Here is a 21,690-nt window from a genome sequence, read left to right as displayed (position 1 = left end):
TATTCTAAATGGGTTATTTTCCTTAGGCAGTTTTTCCCATATGAGGAGCGGAGAACTAGAAATGCAAACTGAATTAAATGTTTTTGCTTTGTTCATCACTGATTTAAATGGGTTTCATTAATAATGGACGTAGTTCCATTTTTTCTGTTTAACTGCATTCCATTTTATTTCCGTTTTTTGAATGGAAAAAGAGTGTGTTCAGCTAATGCCAGTGTGGACGAGCCCTTAGTCATGTCAGATTCATTATCTCTTGTCCTTCTTATAATATCTGGATTTACCAATCTCTATTGATTCACAGTACAGTGATGTTCATCAGATTGGTGAATTCTGCCCTCACAGGTTTCACATAATTGACCTAATCAGCTGGTTCCAACACAGAGAAAACCCTTCCCTGCTACACAGACCACCTAAAACAGCTGTACTCATGCCCCCTAGTGGCCATCTAAGTGACCATACTGCTGCAATATTACATATAATCTTGCAGCAGTGTAGCTACTTTGATGGCCACTAGGGCAACTAGTGGATTTGAGGTACAGCTGTGTGTGATATGTGGAGATCAGCATGGATGTAGTAGAGCTGTGTGTGATGTGTGGGGATCATAATGGATGTACCATGTAGTAGAGCTGTGTGTGTAATGTACTGTGTGTGTGTAAAGTGTTGGGTCAGAAAGGATGCAGTGGAGCTTTTTTGTGTTATGTGTTGTGTGTGTAATGTATGTGGTCTTGATGGGTGTAGTGGAGCTGTGTGTGTAATATGTGGGATCAGGATGAATGCAGTAGAGCTGTGTGTAATGTGATGTGTGTGTGTGTGTGTGTGTGTGTGTGTGTGTGTGTGTGTGTGTGTCATATGTGGGAATCAGGATGGATGTAGTAGAGCTGTGTGTGATGTGTGGGGATCATAATAGATGTACCATGTAGTAGAGCTGTGTTTGTAATGTGCTGTGTATGTAATGTGTGCGGTCAGGATGGATGTAGTTGAGCTGTGTGTGTAATGTCCTGTGTGTGTAATGTGTGGGGTCAGGATGGATGTAGTAAAGCTATGTGTGCAATATGTGTGGTCAGCATTCATGTAGTAGAGCTGTGTGTGTAATGAGTGAAAATCAGGATTGATATAATAGTGCTGTGTGTGTTATGTGTGGGCATCATAATGGATGTACCATGTAGCAGAGCTGTGTGTGTAATGCGCTGTGTGTGATGTGTGGGAATCAAGATGGATGTAGTAGAACTGTGTGTGTGATGTGTAGGGATTATAATGGGTGTACCATGTAGCAGAGCTGAGTGCATAATGTGCTGTGTGTCTAATGTGTGGGAATCAGGATGGATGTAGTAGAGTTGTGTGTGTAATGTGCTGTGTATGTAATGTGTGAGGGCAGAATGGATGTAGTAAAGCTGTGTGTAGTGTGCTGTATGTGATGTGTGGGGATCATAATGGATGTACCATGTAGTAGAGCTGTGTCTGTAATGTGCTGCGTATGTAATGTGTGGGGTCAGAATGGATGTAGTAGAGCTGTATGTAATGCGCTGTATGTGTGATGTGTGGGGTCAGGATGGAGATAGTAAAGCTTAGTGTGTAATGTGCTGTGTGTAATGTGCTGTGTATGTAATGTGTGAGGGCAGAATGGATGTAGTAAAGCTGTGTGTAGTGTACTGTATGTGATGTGTGGGGATCATAATGGATGTACGATGTAGTAGAGCTGTGTCTGTAATGTGCTGCGTATGTAATGTGTGGGGTCTGAATGGATGTAGTAGAGCTGTATGTAATGTGCTGTGTGTGTGATGTGTGGGGTCAGGATGGAGATAGTACAGCTTAGTGTGTAATGTGCTGTGTGTAATGTGTGGAAAAGAGGATGGATGTAGTAGAGCTGTGTGTGTTATGTGTGGGGATCATAATGGATGTACCATGTAGCAGAGCTGTGTGTTATGTTTCGGAATCAAATGGATGTTGAAGAGTTTTGTATGTGATGTGTCGGGATCAAAATGTATGTACCATGTAGCAAAGCTGTGTGGCGCATTGTGCAACAAGAAACACTGGTGCTATAGTTTTCTACTAATTACTAGTATCTAGTAATAAAGAGGAGAAAAGCCAATCAGGGACATTTTTTAAGTAATTTACATCTGAATTCTGGTGGAGGAAAGTTGCACATTTTTGTGTAAGCCACATTTGTTAAAAATATTGTTACCATTCTTTTTGCACTGACCTTTTTAATGAAAAAGTAGGTGGGGCTCAGGAGGGGACATGGCTTTCCTAAACTAATAGTTTTATGTACAATCTATGCCAGAGGCCGCCTGCCCACGGGTGGAAATCCCGCGGCGGGATTTCCCACGGGATTTCCGCCACTGAAAGTCTGCATAGGAGTCCATTACAATACGCACTCCTATGCAGACGGCTGCGGTTTGGCCGCGTGAAATGTCGCGCGGCAAACAAACCGCGGCATTTCCTATTTTTGTGCGGGGCTCGCACTCACCCGGCCGCCGGCTCCGGTCTGCGCATGCGTCGGCTGATCGGCAGCCGGCACATGAAAGAGCCGGGGCCGCCAGGCGCGGGTGATACGCGCTGCTCCCTGCAGGCGCTGGGGTCGGGTCCCGCGGCGAGAATTCTCGCCGCCGGATCCGACCCGCCCGTCTGCAGGCGGCCAGAAGCTAGTGTAAATTATGTTAGGTATGTATGCTACGTCAGACCTGACGTACATTTCTGTGTAGGTGCATGGAGATACAGGAATGTTATACTAAGGGTACTTTCACATCAAATGGGATTACGCCACAAGACGCAGCCAAATCTGCAGCTGCGGAATTCAACACCAAGATCTGCAGGTCTGGCTGCAGATTTTGATACAGAATTGCAGGTAGATTTTCAGCCATTTTCAATTTTGCATTAAAATTTGCAGGAAGCCTTCAGATTTTGGCACAGAATTTACCACAGGTTGCAGCCTAGTTCGTCCAGCCTGGAAGTCCCTAAAACCAGCATTAGAAATGCTGGCCCTAGAAGATTTCCCCCAATATCTTGTTTCCTCTCTTTCTCAGTACATGAGCTTTATTAGCAGTATGTAGGGAATCCTGTAAGTTCTAACGCTGGATATTAGAGTATTTCCACTGTTCTGGTATCAGAGGTGGTAACGCGAAGAATATGTGTTATTTTATACCCAGATTCTTACTGCTCAGATATTATATGAACTGCTTTTTGTGTAGAGAGCAGAAGACAATCCTCATCATGTCACATGAAGGTAAATAGGGAGAGAAACCTTAACCCCCTAAGACCCAACTAGATTTCATTTTTTCATCCCCAACTTCAAAAACCATAACTTTTTTTCATAATCATAATCATATGAGGGGTTGTTTTTTGCAGGGTGAGTTTTATTTATTTATTTTTTCCAAATAAATTTTTATTGGGTTTTATGAAGAAAAATAGTGTTACAAATCAAAGGTATCACCTCGGTTCAAATATTATCATACATCTGGGTTACAAGATTACATGACTTTAGAGATGTTGGCATTGTTAAAACAAATAATTAATAAATGATATGCGCATATTGATGAAATAAAGTAAGAGTGATAGCATTTGCAGCACTAAATAAGGCTATAAAGAAACGCTTAAAGCATTTCAAAGGTTATGAAAGAACAAGTTAGAGCACACTAGAACACTTTAAAGCGGTCTTCAGAACAGGAGAAAAAAAAACCTCAAGAGAAATGTGTGTGGATTTAACTTAAATTATCTATTTGCAAGGAGCTCATCGTATATGTTTCAACCAAGGGTTCCAAGTATTTAGGTAGTTGGGTGTGGAATCTCCTGCCAAGGCAAGGATTTTTTCGTAAGAGCAATGGTCCGACATGGTATCAACCACTTCAGCTACAAATGGGGGAACTGTAGATTTCCACTTTCTGGTAATGGCAAGTTTGACTACCATTAATAGGTGGCAAATCAATTTTCGTTTTGAAAGGGGGATGTATCTACAATTTAGTAGTAGGCAAGTTCCGGTGATTTAGGCACTGAGTGGTTTGAAAATTTCCATATAGGCTGCCTGCACATGGGCGGAAATCCCGCGGCGGTATTTCCCGCAGGATTTCCTCCAAAGAAAGCCTGCATAGGAGTGCATTACAATACGCTGCATGTCCTATTTCTGTGCGGGGCTCGCAGAGCCTCGCACAGAAACGTCACTCACCCGCGCGCCGGCTCCGGTCTGCGCTGGATCCGACCGGCTCGTCTGCAGGCGGCCATATTATGAAATATTTCTCTCCACAAAGGTTGTATTAATGGGCAGTCCCAAAACAAATGCAAGAGAGAACCCTCTCGGCCGCATCTCCTCCAGCATTTATTGTCTAAGTTAGGAAAGCATCTTGCTATTTTGGAGGGTGTGTAATACCATATGGTAAACAATTTGTAATGTATTTGGAGGAGGTTTGCGGATAGAGTAGATTTGTTTGCCCAAGTAAAGGCTGTCAGCCACTGGTCAATGGGGAATGATTTTTTCAGGTCATATTCCCAGTTTAGCAAGTGCATTTTCTTTTTTGTGTTTGTATTTCCTGAAAGAATATTATAGAAATTTCAAGTCATGGAAATGTTTAAGGGGACATTTTTGGAGAGTAAAGTGGTTATATCATTGTGTAGGAAGCATATTTCCAGGGGAGATGTAGATAAGAAAGATCACATCTGATAATACGAGTAAAGTTATTTAGGGGAGATGCCGTAATTGTCTCTTAGAGTTTGGAAAGACAATATCTTACCTGCTGCTTATAGATCAGAGATATACTTTACTCCTGCTTTAGACCAGGGAAGGGTAGAAAGCCCAGGGATAAAATATTTAAGAATCTCTAGTGGGAGGACGATCTCTTTTCTATTTGTGTTCGGTTTTAGTTTAAGGTTGTAGATGTTCCAGGCTTGTAAGTTAAGCTCTGAAGAAGGGTAAAGCGGGGACTCAGCTGATGTTGTTGCCAATAGCAGGGTGTCCAGCCCCCTATTTTTGTTGAACTGTTTTTCAATAGACAGCCAAGGAGGATGTTGTGCCTTTCCAAACCAGGATCTAGATATGTTTAAGTTGATAGCCTGGCAATATGCCCATAGGTCCGGGACGCCAAGCCCCCCCCTCCCCTTTCCCCGTCTTCTGTTAAGAAATAATATTGTGGAAGCGACTCTAGGTCTTTTATTCCAGATGAAGTTAGATAGTTGTTTTTGGAATTCAATGACTCTATTATGGGGAATAGGGAGGGCAATAGTTCGAAAAATGTATAAAAGTTTGGGTAAGACTAGCATTTTATATAGCATGATCCCTCCAAGCCAAGAGTATTCGATCTTGCACAGGGATTTTAGTTCTTCTTGGATTGAAAGGTATAAAGGGTCCAAGTTAATCGCGGCCCTTTCCGCTATTGGGAAGGATATAGTTATACCAAGGTATGGAATCGAGGGTTTCCACGTGAATTCAAATTCAGATTGAATAGCTTCTTTTAGCTAGGAGGGGATGTTTATTCCAAGGATCTGAGATTTATTTCTATTTAGTTTGTAGTACGAAGCGTTGCTGAATTCTGTTATTATGTTTTGTGCGTGTCTTAAAGAGACAATAGGATTAGCGAGGGTTAGGAGAACATCATCAGCATATAGACCAATCTTATGCTGTCTTCCTCCAATCGGGAAGCCCGTAACATGGGGGGAACTTCTGATCATTTCGGCCATGGGTTCAATTACCATTATGAATAGTAAAGGAGAGAGGGGGCAACCCTGTCTCGAGCCATTAGTTACCGGGAAGGGATCAGATAAGGCTCCATCAGTTAATACTCTGGTGGACTGGGTGGAGTATAAGGCTTTGATAGCTTTTAAGAAATTGTTACTGATGCCGAATTTTTCCAGGGTGGCGAAAATAAAGCCCCAGTGGAGTCTATCAAACGCATTCTCTGCATCCAGGGCAAGGAGGAGAGAAGGCGCTCGACTCAACCCCACACCGGCAAGGAGATTAAGAACCCTCCTAGTGCCGTCATGACTGTCTTCCCTTGGTGAAGCCCACTTGGTCACTATGTATTAAGTTTGGGAGTAATTGAAGTAATCTTGATGCTAACATTTTAGAGAAAAGCTTTGTGTCAGAGTTGAGGAGAGAGATTGGCCTGAAATTTGCTGGGGTGTCCGATGATTTGCCGGGTTTGGGAATAGTAATGATAGTGGCTTGGAGCATCTCCGGGGGCATGACCCCTGAGGACATAGCTTCATTAAAGATGGAAGTAAGATGAGGAGATAGGGACTGTGCGAAGATTTTATAGTATTCGTTAGTGAATCCATCAAGACCAGGCGATTTGGAATTTTTAAGTAACTTAATTGTAGAGATGACTTCTTTTATAGAGATAGGGTCGTCAAGAGTGTGACACAAGGGGTCTATTTTTGGGAGAGACCTTTTTTGTAGGAAATCATTGATAATGGAGGAGTTTGGTTTAGGCGTTGCTGTGTCGTCTTTTAAATTATATAAATTGGCATAAAAGGAGCTAAATTCGTTTGTTATGTCTTGTGGATGTGTAATTTTGGTTTTAGGGTACTTTGATTTAATTAGGAAGGAAATTCTCGCTTTGATGGGATTTGGTTTAGTTATATTGGACATCAGTTTGGATGGCTTGTTATGAGAGGAGTAGTAGTTGGCTTTCATAAAGTTATAATTCTTGTTGTGTTCTTCTATTAGAATCGCTCTTAGTTTTCTTCTGAGGGTATTAAGGTCTATTTGATCTATGTTTAAAGGATTTTTTTGAATTTTCTTTTCGATACTGTGAATTTGCTTTAGGAGTTTGTCTATTTGTTTTTATTTATTTTATGCTGATAGTTTAGTTTAATCAGCACCCCTCTAATAACCGCTTTATGAGCGTTCCAAAGGGTGTAGGGGCTGATCTCGGGATCGGCATTTAAAATGAAGTATTCCTGCAGGGCCTTAGTAATTGCAGCTTTGTTTATTGGGCATTTGATCAGGGGAACTTCTATACGCCAGATTTTTGTGTTTGTTTTAAAATGACTGAGTTTTATTTTCATTAGTATTTGAGCGTGATCTGACCATGTTGCTATTCCAACCTCTGAGGAAGTGACCAGTGGGAGGGTTCATCTATCTATTAAAAAGAGATCAATACGAGAGAAGGATTTGTGTCATGGGGGAAAATAGGTATATTCCCTAGACGAGGAACTTAGGCATCTGAATGAGTCGTATAAAGCTTCTTTGTGAAGCCATGGGGCTAGTATAGGAGAAGATCTAAGCCTATTCGTTGAGTGTTGTTCTCTGTCTAGGGTGATGTTAAAGTCCCCGCATATTATCAGCTTACCAAATTGCAGATTTTAATTTTTTTTATAACTTTGTTTTGGAAGGAAATTTGAGCTTTGTTAGGGGCATAAATATTAGCCAGGGTGATAGGGCAATGGTCTATGTTGCCAGTCACAATGAGGAACCTTCCCTTGGGATCAGCAAGGATATTCTTAAGGTTGGCTAATGTTTTCGGGTATGCCTCGGAATTTTATATTATTTCGCCTATTTCTGTCTTCTAAATCCCCAAGTTTATTTTTAATGGTGGTTACTTCGTCCTCTAAAGTATAATTAGAGTCAATCAGGTTGTTGTGAGAAGTAGTTAGCTCCTCCATTTTGTTTTCCATATGATCGTTCTGGCCTTCTGGTCAGGGGCCGGAACGAAGGAGGAATGGACATGCCATGCCTCAGAGAATATTATCGCTCCGCCCAGATGATACACTGGATGGAGCTGGTTAAACCAACTAAAGACCCAGTAATCCAAGCACTCGCAAGAGGATGATATGGCCTTACCTTACTCCAGGACCTTTGGTTCCCTAATCAGATAACACGGGTAAAGAAAAGGTCAAACCCTCTTCTCAGAGGAGCACTAGAGACCTGGAGTGAATTAAGAGGGTCTCTGGCCCCTGACCCTTCCCCCCTCACTCCAATATGCGCACTGCATAAAATACTCGACTTACGCCTGGACCCATGTACAGAGGGCACCTGGCAAATTTTCTCAGATAAAAACATCTCCGAAATCTTCCTCCTGTCCCACAGAACCCCCTCAGACATACTGGCGGAGCTTCTCCCCAACCACTCACTCCCCCTCCTAGTGACTACCCACGTAACCAAAGTACTCAAAGACTTTTTAGTTTTACACAGGTCACCGAGGCCTTTGACTGACTTTGAGACGACACTTGCGGGAAGCAGCCCAGTCAGGAGGAAGATGTCGTATATCCGTAAGCACTATATAACCCCTCCAGCGAACTTCAGGCCCGCTTTTATTACCTCTTGGGAGAGGGAACTCCGGATATCCCTCACTCAGAGCGACTGCAAACTTATACTCAAGATGGCCTTTGGTCTCTCCCCATATGTCGTCTCCCAAGAGTCACATTTCAAACTCTTAGTGAGATGGTATAGGACTCCCCAGTGGCTCTACGACCATAAATTGGCCTCGCAGAACTCTTGCTGGAGATCTGGTGTCGCTCCCAGCTTGTATCTACACATTTGGTGGGATTGCCCACAATTAACCCCCTTCTGGAGAGACGTCCGGTGTGTACTGGAGAAACTGTCTCCGGGCCTGGTCCTTTCCCCTGAGGTGGTTCTCCTGTGGAGGCCTTCTGCCACCTTCCACCCTCTGAAACAAAAACTGATAGCATACTTACTTGACGCAGCTAAATCGCTCATCCCTCGCTTGTGGCGCCAAAAGGACCCCCCATCACTGTTGATGTGGAGAGATAAGGTAGATCTCCTCCTTAATCTCGAAGAGCTGCACAGTTGGTCCCAGGGTACTCACGAAACCTTTATACAGGTATGGAGCCCATGGCGATCCATTAGAGATGAGGTGGGCTTGAAGGCCGATTCCCCTTCACTGCAATCTATGTGTGGTGATGTGTCAGCGGCTCCCTGACTGCCACCATGGAGTGGCAGTCAAAGCCGAGTACCATTCTTGAGATGTGGTGCCTCATTCCCTCTCTTACGCCTCCTCCCTCCTACGAGAACGGAGACCCAGGATTAGCTTAAGCCAAAGTGACCTATTCCCCCAAGGAAATCCCGGTGGGGATCATCCCCTACTCCGCCCATATCCCCCCCACCTCCCCTTCCCCTTTTTCCACTCCCCTTCCGTTTCCCTTGTATTGTTCCCCTTCTTTCCTGTGTTGATTCATTGTTTTCCCATTTTCAAACATACTGGGGCCGTGGGCCTGTCCCGTTGTGGAGACCTTCTCCCTGACCGGGCTTACCCTGGCCCTAATAGCCACGTGGTTGCGCTGTTTTCTGCTGATGTACTTAAGTACTATATTTTAATGAGACTCTAAACAATTTTGAATGGTCTTGCATCAGACATTGTAACCAAATCTATCTTTTTTCATGTCTGTACTTGTTGAATAATCAAAAAATTTTCAATAAACACTGATTATAAAAAAAAAAAAAAAGAAACTTTCCAAAAATTTTAAGCAGAATGAAATGAAAAAACAAACAATTACACAATTTTGGGGATTTAAATTTTACAGCAGTCATTTTTGTCGTTAAATGACATGTTAGCTTGTATTATTGTACCTTGACGCCACCAGGAAGTAGTGGTGGAGAGAACAGTGATGCCCCCTGAACCTGATTGGCTGCAGAAATGGCTCCCCTGCAGGTCCTGGAAGGCCAGTATGATGATCCTGCTGCTGTGCTCCCCGCTGGTGCTATAATTCTTCCAGGCTCCCTGCAGCAGTTTTGTGTTCCCACGCCCTTTCCTGCTGCGGCTGCTTGGTAATCGCCGCTGTCCATCTCCCTTCTCTCCCATTCCCCGCTACTGCTGATGATGATCATCCGCAGTGGCGTTCTCTCCCCTGGGTCATCGTCGGTGTCCTACTCTCTTCTCTCCCCTTCCCTGCTGCTGCTCCTGGTAATCGGCGCTGTTGTTCTCTCCCCAGTGGCTGCGCCAGGACATGCAGGTGACTGGTGTTCGGCCCTTCCCGCTGCTGCAGCTCCCCCCTGTCCATCTCCCTTTGTCCGGAATGACTGCTTGGCCAGGGGAGAAGGAAGGGGGACAGCTACTAGGGGAAAACACATTGCTGCATGCTGTTTACTGATTTTTCCCTGCCCTGGAGGCTTTAGCTTAGTTTTATTTATGTATCACCACTAAAAAAAAAAGTACTTTTTATGTTTGCATTGATGAGGGTTTGTGAGTGCTTGGCTTTTGAAGGATGAGCTGCAGTTTTTATGTTCAAAAAGTTTTTATTAAGACAGTCTTTTCTGAAGTATCAGTTATGTAGACACAGTTATAAACAAATAAGTGTTATATTACCCAATCTTCTATTGGGAAGTGATTCTACATGTTTCGAAAGATATCACTGTCTCTAATTTGCAATAGTTATAAACAAATAAAAACTAAATCCAATGTGTGGGGGGAAAAGGAAGGGGAAGGACAAGGCGGGGGAAAGCAGGACAGGAGATTGGTCTCAGACCACTTATGGTTCCGGTTTATCATAGGAACACACAGTATATGGTTACTCAAGCCTAGGTCCTAATTGTTAGGACCCGGTCATCGAACATTGAGGATGCCCAGATAGTAATCCAAGGTTGCCAGGTAGCATAGAAGCATGGGTGTGTATTGTCCTCATCTAATCTTATCTCCTCAAACCACATGAGGGTGTTGATCATATACAGCTACATCACCCTAGAGGGAAGCATGTAGGAACAACACTTCCTGGGGATAATTTGGCTATTAGCAAGGATAAAGAACTGTGAATATAAATAGTAGGGCAGCCTCAGGGGTAAGCCTGATGGCTGTTCCACATGTTTATTTGTATAGGGTCACGATATCCTGCCACAATGTGGCTATGGGGCACATTTCCACCAGATATGAATCAAAGTGCCAATGGCTACCCAGCATCTGCAGCATAAAGGGGAGCCATTGGCAGATCAAAAATGTTATTCAATCTCTCCAGAGTTCTATACCACTTAGACATTTTGTCATTGAGTTCTGGCAATTTACATGAAGCCTCCATCTTGGATGTTGGAATATGTGCTTTTTTCCATAGTTCACATGGCAGGCACCTACCAAGCTCTCTCTCCCACACTCCCACATATCCCAGGGCTTCATCCTCTATCTCCCGCAACAGCAGCTCCTTATATAATGCAGAGATCAGGTGTTTGGGAGGATCAAAGGACAAAATTATTTCCTCTGAGGCCTGGTCACACGGGCGATTTTTCGCGCGATTTGCGCATGTGCATGCGATCTGCGATTTTATAGAACCATTGCTTTACAATGGTATTGGACACATGGGCGCTTGTTATGCGCTTGTCCGATAAATTATAGGACAAGAAATCGCAGATCGCGGCTATCTGCGATTCCTTGTGTTCTCTATATGCGCTCAATGGGGCCGGCGGCAGCAGCGCTGACCCCATTGAGAACATATACTACACAAATCATTCTCCTCTGCCACAGCTGTAACAGCTGTGGCAGAGAAGAATGATGTTTGCCCATTGAACTCAATGGAGCCGGTAATACAGCCGGCTCCATTGAAAGCAATGGGCTGCCGGCGAGCGCAGGATGAATTTTCGGGAAGGGCTTAAAAATATAAGCCATTCCTGGAAAATCATCCAAAAATGTGTAAAAATAAAAAAAAATATATATACTCACCTTGTCCGTGCAACCGGAGTTCAGCCGGTGCCGGCCGGTAGTTCTCCTGAACTGCTCTGAGTAGTATTCAGCAGGCGGGGATTTAAAATCCCCGCCTGCTGAATGGGCTGCCTCTGATTGGTAACAGCCCTCACCAATCAGAGGCAGCTCTCACTCACCCATTCATGAATTCATGAATGGGTGAGTGAGTGCTGCCTCTGATTGGCTCAGCGCAGGGACCAATCAGGGGCAGCTCTCAGCTGTCATTTAATAGCTGAGAGCTGCCCCTGATTGGTCCCTGCGCTGAACCAATCAGAGGCAGCACTCACTCACCCATTCATGAATTCATGAATGGGTGAGTGAGAGCTGCCTCTTATTGGTGAGGCTGTTACCAATCAGAGGCAGTCCATTCAGCAGGCGTGGGTTTTAAATCCCCGCCTGCTGAATACTACTCAGAGCAGTTCAGGAGAACTGCCGGGCGGCCGCGGCTGAACTCCAGCTGCACGGACAAGGTGAATATATATATATTTTTTTATTTTTACACATTTTTGGATGATTTTCAGGGAAGGGCTTATATTTTTAAGCCCTTTCTGAAAATTCATCCTGCGCTCGCCGGCAGCCCATTGCTTTCAATGGAGCTGGCTGTATTGCCGGCTCCATTGAATTCAATGGGCTGGACAGAGCTCCTGTGCTCAGGCCCGTTTCAAAGAAAATGCGGCTAGGAGCAGATTTTTCCGGCCATTTTTCGGCCCCGGTCACGCAATTTGCGGATGCGCATCCGTCATGCGATCCGCAAATCGCGGCAAAAAACGCCCGTCTGACCGAGGCCTAAGGGAGTAAGTGGCTTAGTCATGTTCTCCTCAGGTGTCAGAGATTTTATGAAACCCCTTGCAAACACACCCACGGGGGACTATAGTGTCTCTAAAAAAAGCCTATCAATGGTCTAAGAGCTGACTTGGTCCCGATGTCCCTATTTAGAGGAATGTAAAAAGTTGGGAGGGATAGTAGTGATGGGCTATGAGTGGTGGTCTCAAATTAAGGGTTAGCCACGAACAATGTAAGAGGGTCTGGTAAATAAATCAGTTTGAATTTGGGTGCGAACCTGCACTAAACATCTACCATCTGAGTCCGGAATGGGGACAGGATAAGTTTATTTCCCATCAGGCTTCTAGGGATCCAGAATGCTCCCTGTATTAGCTTGTGCTCTGTGTCCCATTCCACCTCTAACCATAACTTGGTGGACAGATGTTTAACTAAATTTAGAATGCAGTTGGAAAAATTGGCTTTATAGTATAGAGAGAAACCCAGGCCTCCTGATTCCCTTGTGTATGTGAGATTATACCATAAGTGAGGTCCTCAGCCCCTCCATATAAATTTGCTGATTAATGCTCAGATACACTGCAGAAAAAGCCTGAGTATTCTTACTGGGACAGTTTGACACAGGTACAAGAACTTTGGAAGTGTGTCCATTTTAATGGCATTTACCCTGCTACTCCAGGACAGAAAGAGCAGATTCCATTTAGCCAAATCCCTCTCTAAACTGGAGGCATACGGTATGAAAGTCAGAGTGAAGGCTTCAGTCAAATCAGTTGGAAAGTGAACCCTAAGTATTTTATAGGGGAATGTTTCCATTCGTAGGGGAACTGTCTCTCAAGGTTTTACCCCTTGGTCTGTGGCAAGGAGAAATTCAAGATCTGACTTTTGAAGGTTTACCTTAAAATTGCTGATTGCATTGAAATTTCTAAACTCGTGGAGTATCACTGAAAAGCCCACCCTTGGACAGGACAAGTATAGGAGGTCGGCAGCAAAAAGTAGCATCTTGTGTTCTGTTTGGTGCACCACAACCCCGTTATGGAATAATTTTGTCTAATCGCATTGGCCAGAGATTCCATTGTTAACATATAAAAAAATCTTTGAGCGCATAGTCATTCCATGGAGTTTCACCAAAATACTGCCTGAAACTAGAGCAATATTCTTCTGCCGACTGGCGCCCCTGGTGTAGGGCCAACAACTTACTGACTGCATAACCCGCACGATTGGGTTCATCAAAAATATTCCCGAGCTCAAGGAAAAAAATGAGTTTACCGGCTGCAGACAAGCGGAATCAGCCGTGTAAAGAATAGGCCCATGACTGAGGCCCTTCTCTGAGCAACGACATAACAATCCCCACCTGTTAGGACTCAGACCCAGAGGAATGAGGCTGCAAGCGAAAAAACAACTTAAATGCCACCCGGAAGACAATTAATTTTTTTCAGTCCCCCAAGAACACCTCAGGTAATGGGCATTTAGGTTCTGGCACTGGATCAGCGAGCACAACCAACAGCTGCTAATGATGGCTGAGATGCCCCGACAGGTCCTGAACCATCCCGGCCAGGTAACGAATCTGACCGGTAATGGTATTGTAGGACTGTTACCATGTGGCAGTTGCTGGTCCTCCCTGGGCGGCTGTGTGCAGGGTCCCATGGTCAGGGCGCGTCTCCCCGGCTTGGGCGCGGGTGCCTGGCCGGAGTAGTGCTGGTAGCGTGCGGCGCCGTGCGTGCGCACTTGTGAGTGCAGCTGCCTTGCACGAGCTCCCTTTTATTAGGTTCTGTTGGGAGTTGGCTGTCTCCCTCTCTCTGCCCCTGGGCAGAGGCTTTTGTTTAAGGTCGGACAGAGACTGACAATCACTGCCAGTTATTGGTTTCCCTCAGTGTGCAAGCTAGTCTGTCTCTGTTGGTCTCCTGCTTCTGTCAGCCTGTCTGCTATACGTTGCTATTATCCGCCAAGTTTTTTAATCCGCCTCAGTTCAGCTTAGTATTGTCGTATTGGTCATTTACATCTGCCTTTTCTGTCGGTATTCTATGCTTTCCATCCAGGTACGCCAGTGTCCCTTTTCGGTCCCTTGTGAGAGTAGGGACCGCCGCCCAGTTGCCCGCCTGGGGTTAGCCAGGAGTGGAGGCAAGTAGGCAGTGACAGGGGTTGTGGGTGAGATCTAGGGCACCCGGGCTGGCGTATCAAGGGTAGTATACGGTAACTTAATAAGTGGCCCTTAAAATTGCTCTCCAATGGAGGTTATGAGTATCCTCACAAGTCAGTTGCAGGGTTTGGTGGTCGAGATCCAAGACCTGTCCGGTCATATGGTGGCCCAGGAGCAGCGGGAGTTAGTGCACGTTTCTATCGACCCTTCTATTCCTGAGCCCAAGTGTCCTCTTCCTGAGGTGTTTTCAGGGAAGAGGAGCAAGTTTTTTGTTTTTCAGCGGGCATGTAGATTGTATTTTTGGATGCAGCCCCACTCCTCCAACTCAGAATCCCAGAAAGTTGGATTGATTATATCCTTACTTCGGGGTTCCCCCTAGACATGGGCTAACTCCTTACCCGGGAGTTCGGCTTGCCTGCAGTCAGTTGATTTGTTTTTTCGGAAACTTGGAGGTATTTTTGATGAGCCGGACCATGCAGGGTTGGCGGTATCTCACCCGATGTCTCTACGTCAGGGGCAGCAGTGAGTAGAGGACCATTGCTCTAAATTTAGACTGTATGCAGGTGAAACCTTTTGGAACCATAGGGCCCTTAAACATGTCTTTTTTTGGGTCTTTCTGACCCTGTCAAGAATCTACTCATTTCTCATCCCACTCCCGGACACTCAGTGATGCGATGGTATTGGCGGTTAAAGCTGACAGGAGGCTGAGATGTAGAAAAGAGGAACGTCAGGCCCATAAAGCTAGGGAATCCATCAGACCCGCTCCCACTTCTCCCATGCCAACTTCTGGTGCCAAGCCTATGGAAGTGGACCCGCTAAGTCCCGAGGAACGGCGACGGTTCCGGATGATTCATCATGTCTGCCTCTATATTGGGAAAGCTGGACATCGTGTAGCGACCTGTCCTCAAAAGTGTCTACAACATCAGCCCAAACCAGTGGAAAAACTTCAGATCCTAGGTTGCTTTTGCAAGGTTCACCTAGGATCACAGGTACTCCCTAAGTTGTTGGTGCCTTGTCAGATTGGCTTCCAGAATTTCACTTGGTTCGGTCAAGCTTTTATTGATTCGGGTGCTGCCGCCAAATTGATTAGTTTAAGTTTTGTCAGACCTCTTATGACTGAATTCTCGGCATTAAAGATTCCCATATGCTTCATTAGAATTGATTCTACCCCTCTGTCTGCAGGTGTTGTACAACGGAGGACTCCCATTTTACAGTTCACTGTGGGTGTTCTCCATTCTGAGAATCTGTCGTTCTTGGTAATGGAAAGGATGTTTGTTGATGTAGTGCTTGGTATGCCCTGTTTGGCACTGCACAATCCCCGGTTTGATTGGTCCACTCGGGAATTGACACATTGGGGGTTGTCCTGTCATAGTCACTTAGCTACTATATCCATGTGTTCAGCAGATACCATACTTATTCCTAAGTATTTGTCTGATTTTCATGACGACTTTTCCAAGAAACTGTCTGAGACTTTGCCTCCCCATAAGGAGTGGGACTGTGGTATTGATTTGATCCCCGACAGTCCCATCCCTAAGGGAGCCATTTTCAATTTGTCTGGGCGTGAGCACAAAGCCCTTAGGTCCTATATCTCAGAGTCTCTGGCCAAACGACATATCCGGCTGACCAGGTCCCCTGAGGCCTTGTGTGGATTATCAGGCTTTGAATAAAATTACAGTGAAGAACCAGTGCTCCTTGCCCCTGATTCCTGACTTTTTGTCAAGTTGGAGAAATGCAATTTTGGCACTAAACAAGTGTCTTTCCTTGGTTATGTGATTTCACCCATGGAGATTCAAATGGAGCCTGATAAAGTGGCAGCAAACTCCCAATGGGTCAGACCAGACAACCTGAAAGCGGTTTTTAGGTTTCGCAAAGTTTTACCTAAATTCATTAAGAAGTATTCAGTTATTGCTCAACCCCTGACCGATCTTACCAGGATGGGTGTGACTTGGTAAGATGGTCGCCAGAGGCCCTAAAGGCTTTTAGTCGTCTCAAAAGGGTGTTTACTGCTGCCCAGGTGCTAGTACAGCCTGACGCATGGCGACCGTTCTTCATTGAGATCGATGCGTCTGAGGTGGGGGCAGGGGCTGTATTGTCTTAGGAAGTCAGCGGGAAACCTGGTTATAGTCCTTGTGCATTCTTCTCACGGAAGTTCAGTTCAGCAGAACATAACTATGACGTGGGTAATTGTGAGTTATTAGCGATTAAGTAGTCTCTAGAAGAGTGGTGTCACCATCTTGAGGGGGCAAGGCATCCCATTACCGTGTATACTGATCATGAAAACTTGGTATATCTCGCCAACACTAAGAGACTCACAGCTCGTCAGGCGAGGTGGGCGTTTGTTGCCAGGTTTAACCTCGTCGTTACATATATTCCAGGGAAGAAGAGCATGAAGGCTGGCACCCTCTCACGGAGTTTCGGTTCACCGGAAAGTGAAACAGTGGCTCCCGAGAATATCTTGCCACCTGGCGTGGTGGTGGCAGCTGTAGAATCTGATCCTGTTCCTCGTCTATGGAGTTGTCAGCAGGATGCTTTCCCGATGCTGCTGGAGGGCAGATGGTTTGTGCCAGATGACTTTCACTCATCTGTTCTCACAGGTCATCTGGGAGTTCAGGGGACCGTGGATCTTTGTTCTAGACACTACTGGTGGCCAGGCATGTCTTGGAAGATCAGCGACTTTGTTAAAAGATGCTCTGTCTGTGCACGCAGGAAAGTTGGAATTGTCATCCGGAGTGGCCTCTGAGCCCGTTACTGGTGCCTGCAGCTGATGTGCCACAGCCACAGATGCACTGCAGGGGGTATGCAAAGAAATACAGAAGAACCTGGAAGCAATGGGGGCTTGTATGCAGTTGCGTAGTGGGAGAAGTCTATCTGTATCTGAACCTTACAGAATGGGACAGAAGGTATATTTGTCTTCTAGAAATCTCAAATTGAAGGTCATCACGCGTGTAGTAAACCCGCTTGCTTATGAACTTGATTTGCCAGCTACATGAAGGGTTCACAGAGTTTTTCTTAAGTCATTGTTGAAACCTTTTGTACGTTCGGTGAGGACTTAGGTTCTGGTACTGGATCAGTGGCTCAACCAACTGCTGCTCATGATGGCTGAGATGCCCCGATAGGTCCTGCACAATCCTGGCCAGGTCACGAATCTGACCAGTAATCGTATTGTAGGACTCCATTCACACAGTGAATCCTACCACAAAAAAAACGCAGGAAAATATTTTTTGGGCCAGTTATTATGTTACAGTACTAGTGGGGTGCACAGATACGCACGGCATAGGGCTCCCTGACCTTCACCTACGCCAATGTCCCTTCCTGGAGATAGCCCCAAAGGTGGACACGTCTAGGCCGCCAACTTTGACCCTACGCTGCCTAGTGGCAGGACAGGAACGAACCGCCGTACCAAGGCAGGTGACTTCTCACTAGCACTGACAGGCTAGGCAGATGGAATAACCAATATGAAAGAAAACCACAGAACACAGGCAGAGCCGGATCGGGACAGGTAACTTCCACTGGAGCAGGACCGAGGTCAAACATACAGAGGACGGAACCAATAGCTAGCACTGCTATCAGCAGCTGCCAGACTATATTCAGGAGTCCCCACCCCTAGGGCAGAGACCAATCAAGCCGGCTGACCGGAGCTCCCAGCCAGCAACTATAACTCACAGAGCTAGAGCGTGCACTCCTCTCATAGCAGGCACACGCGGGCGCACAGCCGCGCATGCCACATGCTGTGCCCGCATACCGGAGCACGGCGTCATCGCTCGCCGACCCGAATGTGGGAGCAACGTCACCCCGGAACGCCGCGGCAAACCACGCCACTGCCACCCGGGTCCGTGACCAGTCTCATGGTAACAATCTGATTTCTTTTTTCTGAGATGTTAAGGCCCTTGGTGTGATAAGTGCAGAATGTCACACTAGCCATATTCATGTTAGACGATTTGGGGGGAGCTGAGATCTATTACCCAAGCCTTGATGTTAGAGGGGAGGGAGATGGAAGGGGGGTAATTATTTGAAATACCAGGTCCTGAAACCGGACCATTAAAACTAAATTCAAACCTGTCTTAATACAGTAACTAGTGTTGTAAAACTTGATGAAGAAGCCAATGTTAGACCTGTTTCCTTACTCACCCCAGCTATATGTAAGAGATTTTGCAGACAATTGTGAAAATCCAAGCAATCAAATCCCAGAGACTGTAAATTAAAAATTATATAAGGAAATAAGAACTGCAGAAATGTTATAGAAAACCATAAACGTTTATGAATGAAGAGTCCATGCGCTGAGTTGTCGTGCCCTCAGATGCCCTCGAACTGTGGATTGCTAGGTTTGTGTCGGGATCTTCCCCCACCTATCAGCCAGGACATAATGGGGGAGAAACTGGTAGGGATACAGGTCCCTGGTCAGTCTAGAAGAGAGATCATCGGGATGTCGAAAGTTTCAAGAAATCCTGGGAGATCTCCCAGACCTTTGAATAAAGCTGATTTCCCTCATTTATGGGCATGGAGTTATAAGGGATATCCTCATCTTTATGGCACCTCTATCTCTTTTAGGGATGTTAGCAAGGGTTTTAGAGCCAGTCGTAGTTGGACAGTGCGGCGTGATAGGTCAGGGAGTATAAGGATGGGAGATCCCTGAAAAGACAGACCATCTTGCCTTCTTCAGGATCAACTTTCTCTTTGCAAAAATGAACACTGCTAATGATATCATAGGGTCTTGCTGGGCCAGTGGGCCTAAGGTTGTGGGACCTATGAATTCTGTCAATTTTGATTGACCTTTCAGGGTTTCTATGGAGAATGTTATTGAGGAACTTCTGGGTCCATGCCTCAAGCTGGGAGCTCCCAATATCCTCACTAAGGCCTCTGATGCAAATGTTTTTCTTCAATGGTGATCTTCTATATCATCTAGTTGCATGAACAATTCAGAGATTTATAGTACCTGTTGCTGTATAGCATTTTTGTGAGAGTCTATGATGACTATTATTTTATTCTGTGACTCCTCCACCATCAACAGTGTCTGACTTTTGCAATAGGCCATTTATCTCCAATTTACTAGGTAAAGCTCTTAAGTGGGCTTTCCAATCTCATTCCTCTCCCCATCTAATGGCAAGGGTGCAGAGGGGAAAATATCTTATGGAGTGGCTGGGTTGGTCATACCACTCCATATGACTAATAGCTTGAGAGGAAAGGCCTGAGCCTACAGCTCCCCCTTTCTGAGACACCCTGTTCTAATAATAACAAACAGGGATATCGTCCCACTGTTCTTGTTGTGTGAGGCTAAAGCCCCAGGGAAGAGGGAATCCCTGCAGGTCTTCGCCTACACTTAAGCCGGCCCCACTTGGCAGCCAGACACTGCAGTGGTGTCATTGACGGAAGCAGGGGACGCCTTGCTAATCCTGGGGCTCATGGTGGTGCTTTTACTTCAGGTAGAGACGCCGCCCATCTGGTCCTGGCAGGGATGGAGGAACCTCTCAAGGTGGTTCTGGGAAGGTGCCTTGGGATGCCTAGAACTTTTCTGTGTCCCATGGTGTAGATTAGGCAATTCGTGGGATTTTCTTATCCACTGGACGTAGCTGGCCTTTCAGGAGAACCTCAGGTCTGCCTCCTACCCACCCATTGGCAAGCCACTCCCAAGCTGCAGTTTTTATTGGTACAATTGTTAGATACATCTTTTTTGATAATTTTCTATTCAAAATTTTGGGGAGGCAGAGTTATAAAAAAAAACCTCTGAATTTCTGACATTGTATATTTTTTTGGTAGTTATGGTATTCTCTGTGCAGGTAAATCTTTAAATAATTCAGACTTTTATGGAGATACCAAATATGTTTTTTGTTACAGTTGTTTTGTACTTAAATTATTCAGTAATTCAATATTTTCTCCTGAGAAAAAGGTTTGTTTAACATTTTATTATGCTGTTGAAAATTTTATTGGACTGCTTTTAGACGAGTGCATTTTCCCTCGCTAGCTGCGGTCACATGGCTGCTAATTACCTACAAAGAAGACTAAATGCATAATTTCACATTATAAACGCTCCTCCCCCTCATTTCACATGACAATGACATAATAATAAATACTTGACTACGTACCACCTATCCTCAGCACTGCTAAACTTTGTCCTTATGTACCGGTCACATGATTATATCATCACAGGACCTTCACTTCCACGTATCCTCAGTACTGCTGAGCTTTGCCCTCATGTACAGGTCACATGATTATATTATCACTGGTACTTCACCTCCACCTATCCTCAATACTGCCGAGCTGTCCTTATTTACTGGTCACATGATTATACCATCACAGATCCTTCACCACCACACTTACTGACAGAGCAGACAGCCCATAGCAGACATGAGGCCATGTGGGATTTAACAGAATTACCAGATGGTGTGATGCAAATATAATTGGCTATTTGTCGCCCTCCATCTTGTATTCTTACAATCATGAATGCTCAATATGTAAATTACACAGATCTGTGACTAAAAAGCTGTTTGATTATTTTAAACTAATTGCCATGAATTTTGGTGTGCTGAAAATGAAAAAGAAAAAAATCATAGACGTCAGGATTTACCACAAAATGCTAAATTGTCTTCAAATTTAGCAAATTTTTCTCAATTTTTGGTATTTTTTTTATCTCAGGATTTTTAACCAAATTTAAAGTCAAAATTACTATTAATTGATTCACATCAGTGCATTTAAGATATACTATTCCAAAAAAATATAACTTTCAAAGAAAAGAACTTCCAGAGTGAGCTAATGGAAACCAGCATCAACATGTTGCAAGTTGACCGCACAGACTCTGACATGCACGGGCTCTATTTGTTTTTTTTTTTCTCTAGGTTCTCGCCTATGGTACTGTTGTATCTTGATGCCACCAGAAGTATGGGTGGAGACAAGATACAGGGTGCTTGACAGGATGGTGACTCCCCCAGGAGCTGATTCGCTGCCATGAGCAAGGTCCTAGCACGCTGCAGCAATAACTCTCCCTAGAGCAGCCATCCACCTTCCTTACCCCCATGGTGAACCGCTAGGCGGTACCTGCGCTGACAATGTGATACTGTAGGCACTCTACAGATCCTCCTGCAGTGAGGCTGTGCCATCCCATCTCCCCTGGCAAAGCCCTTGTGCTGTGACTTACATAGCCTCAGAGAATCTCCCCTGGCCATCTGCTCCCTCACA

The 21,690-nt window shown here is 45.1% G+C and overlaps 1 protein-coding gene across 1 annotated transcript in view; it reads right to left on the bottom strand.

Annotated features, from left to right (window-relative positions):
• LOC136601560 (scavenger receptor cysteine-rich type 1 protein M130-like) overlaps positions 1 to 21,690 on the bottom strand; it is a gene marked incomplete at its 3' end in the record, with an annotated part of 285,923 nt that overhangs the window by 47,492 nt on the left and 216,741 nt on the right. The window lies entirely within an intron of this gene.

This window comes from Eleutherodactylus coqui, unplaced genomic scaffold (assembly GCF_035609145.1).
Source record: "Eleutherodactylus coqui strain aEleCoq1 unplaced genomic scaffold, aEleCoq1.hap1 HAP1_SCAFFOLD_168, whole genome shotgun sequence".
Classification (NCBI taxonomy): domain Eukaryota; kingdom Metazoa; phylum Chordata; class Amphibia; order Anura; family Eleutherodactylidae; genus Eleutherodactylus; species Eleutherodactylus coqui.
The sequence above is the reverse complement of the archived record's forward strand: the minus strand, read 5'-3'. Positions and strand labels throughout refer to the sequence as shown.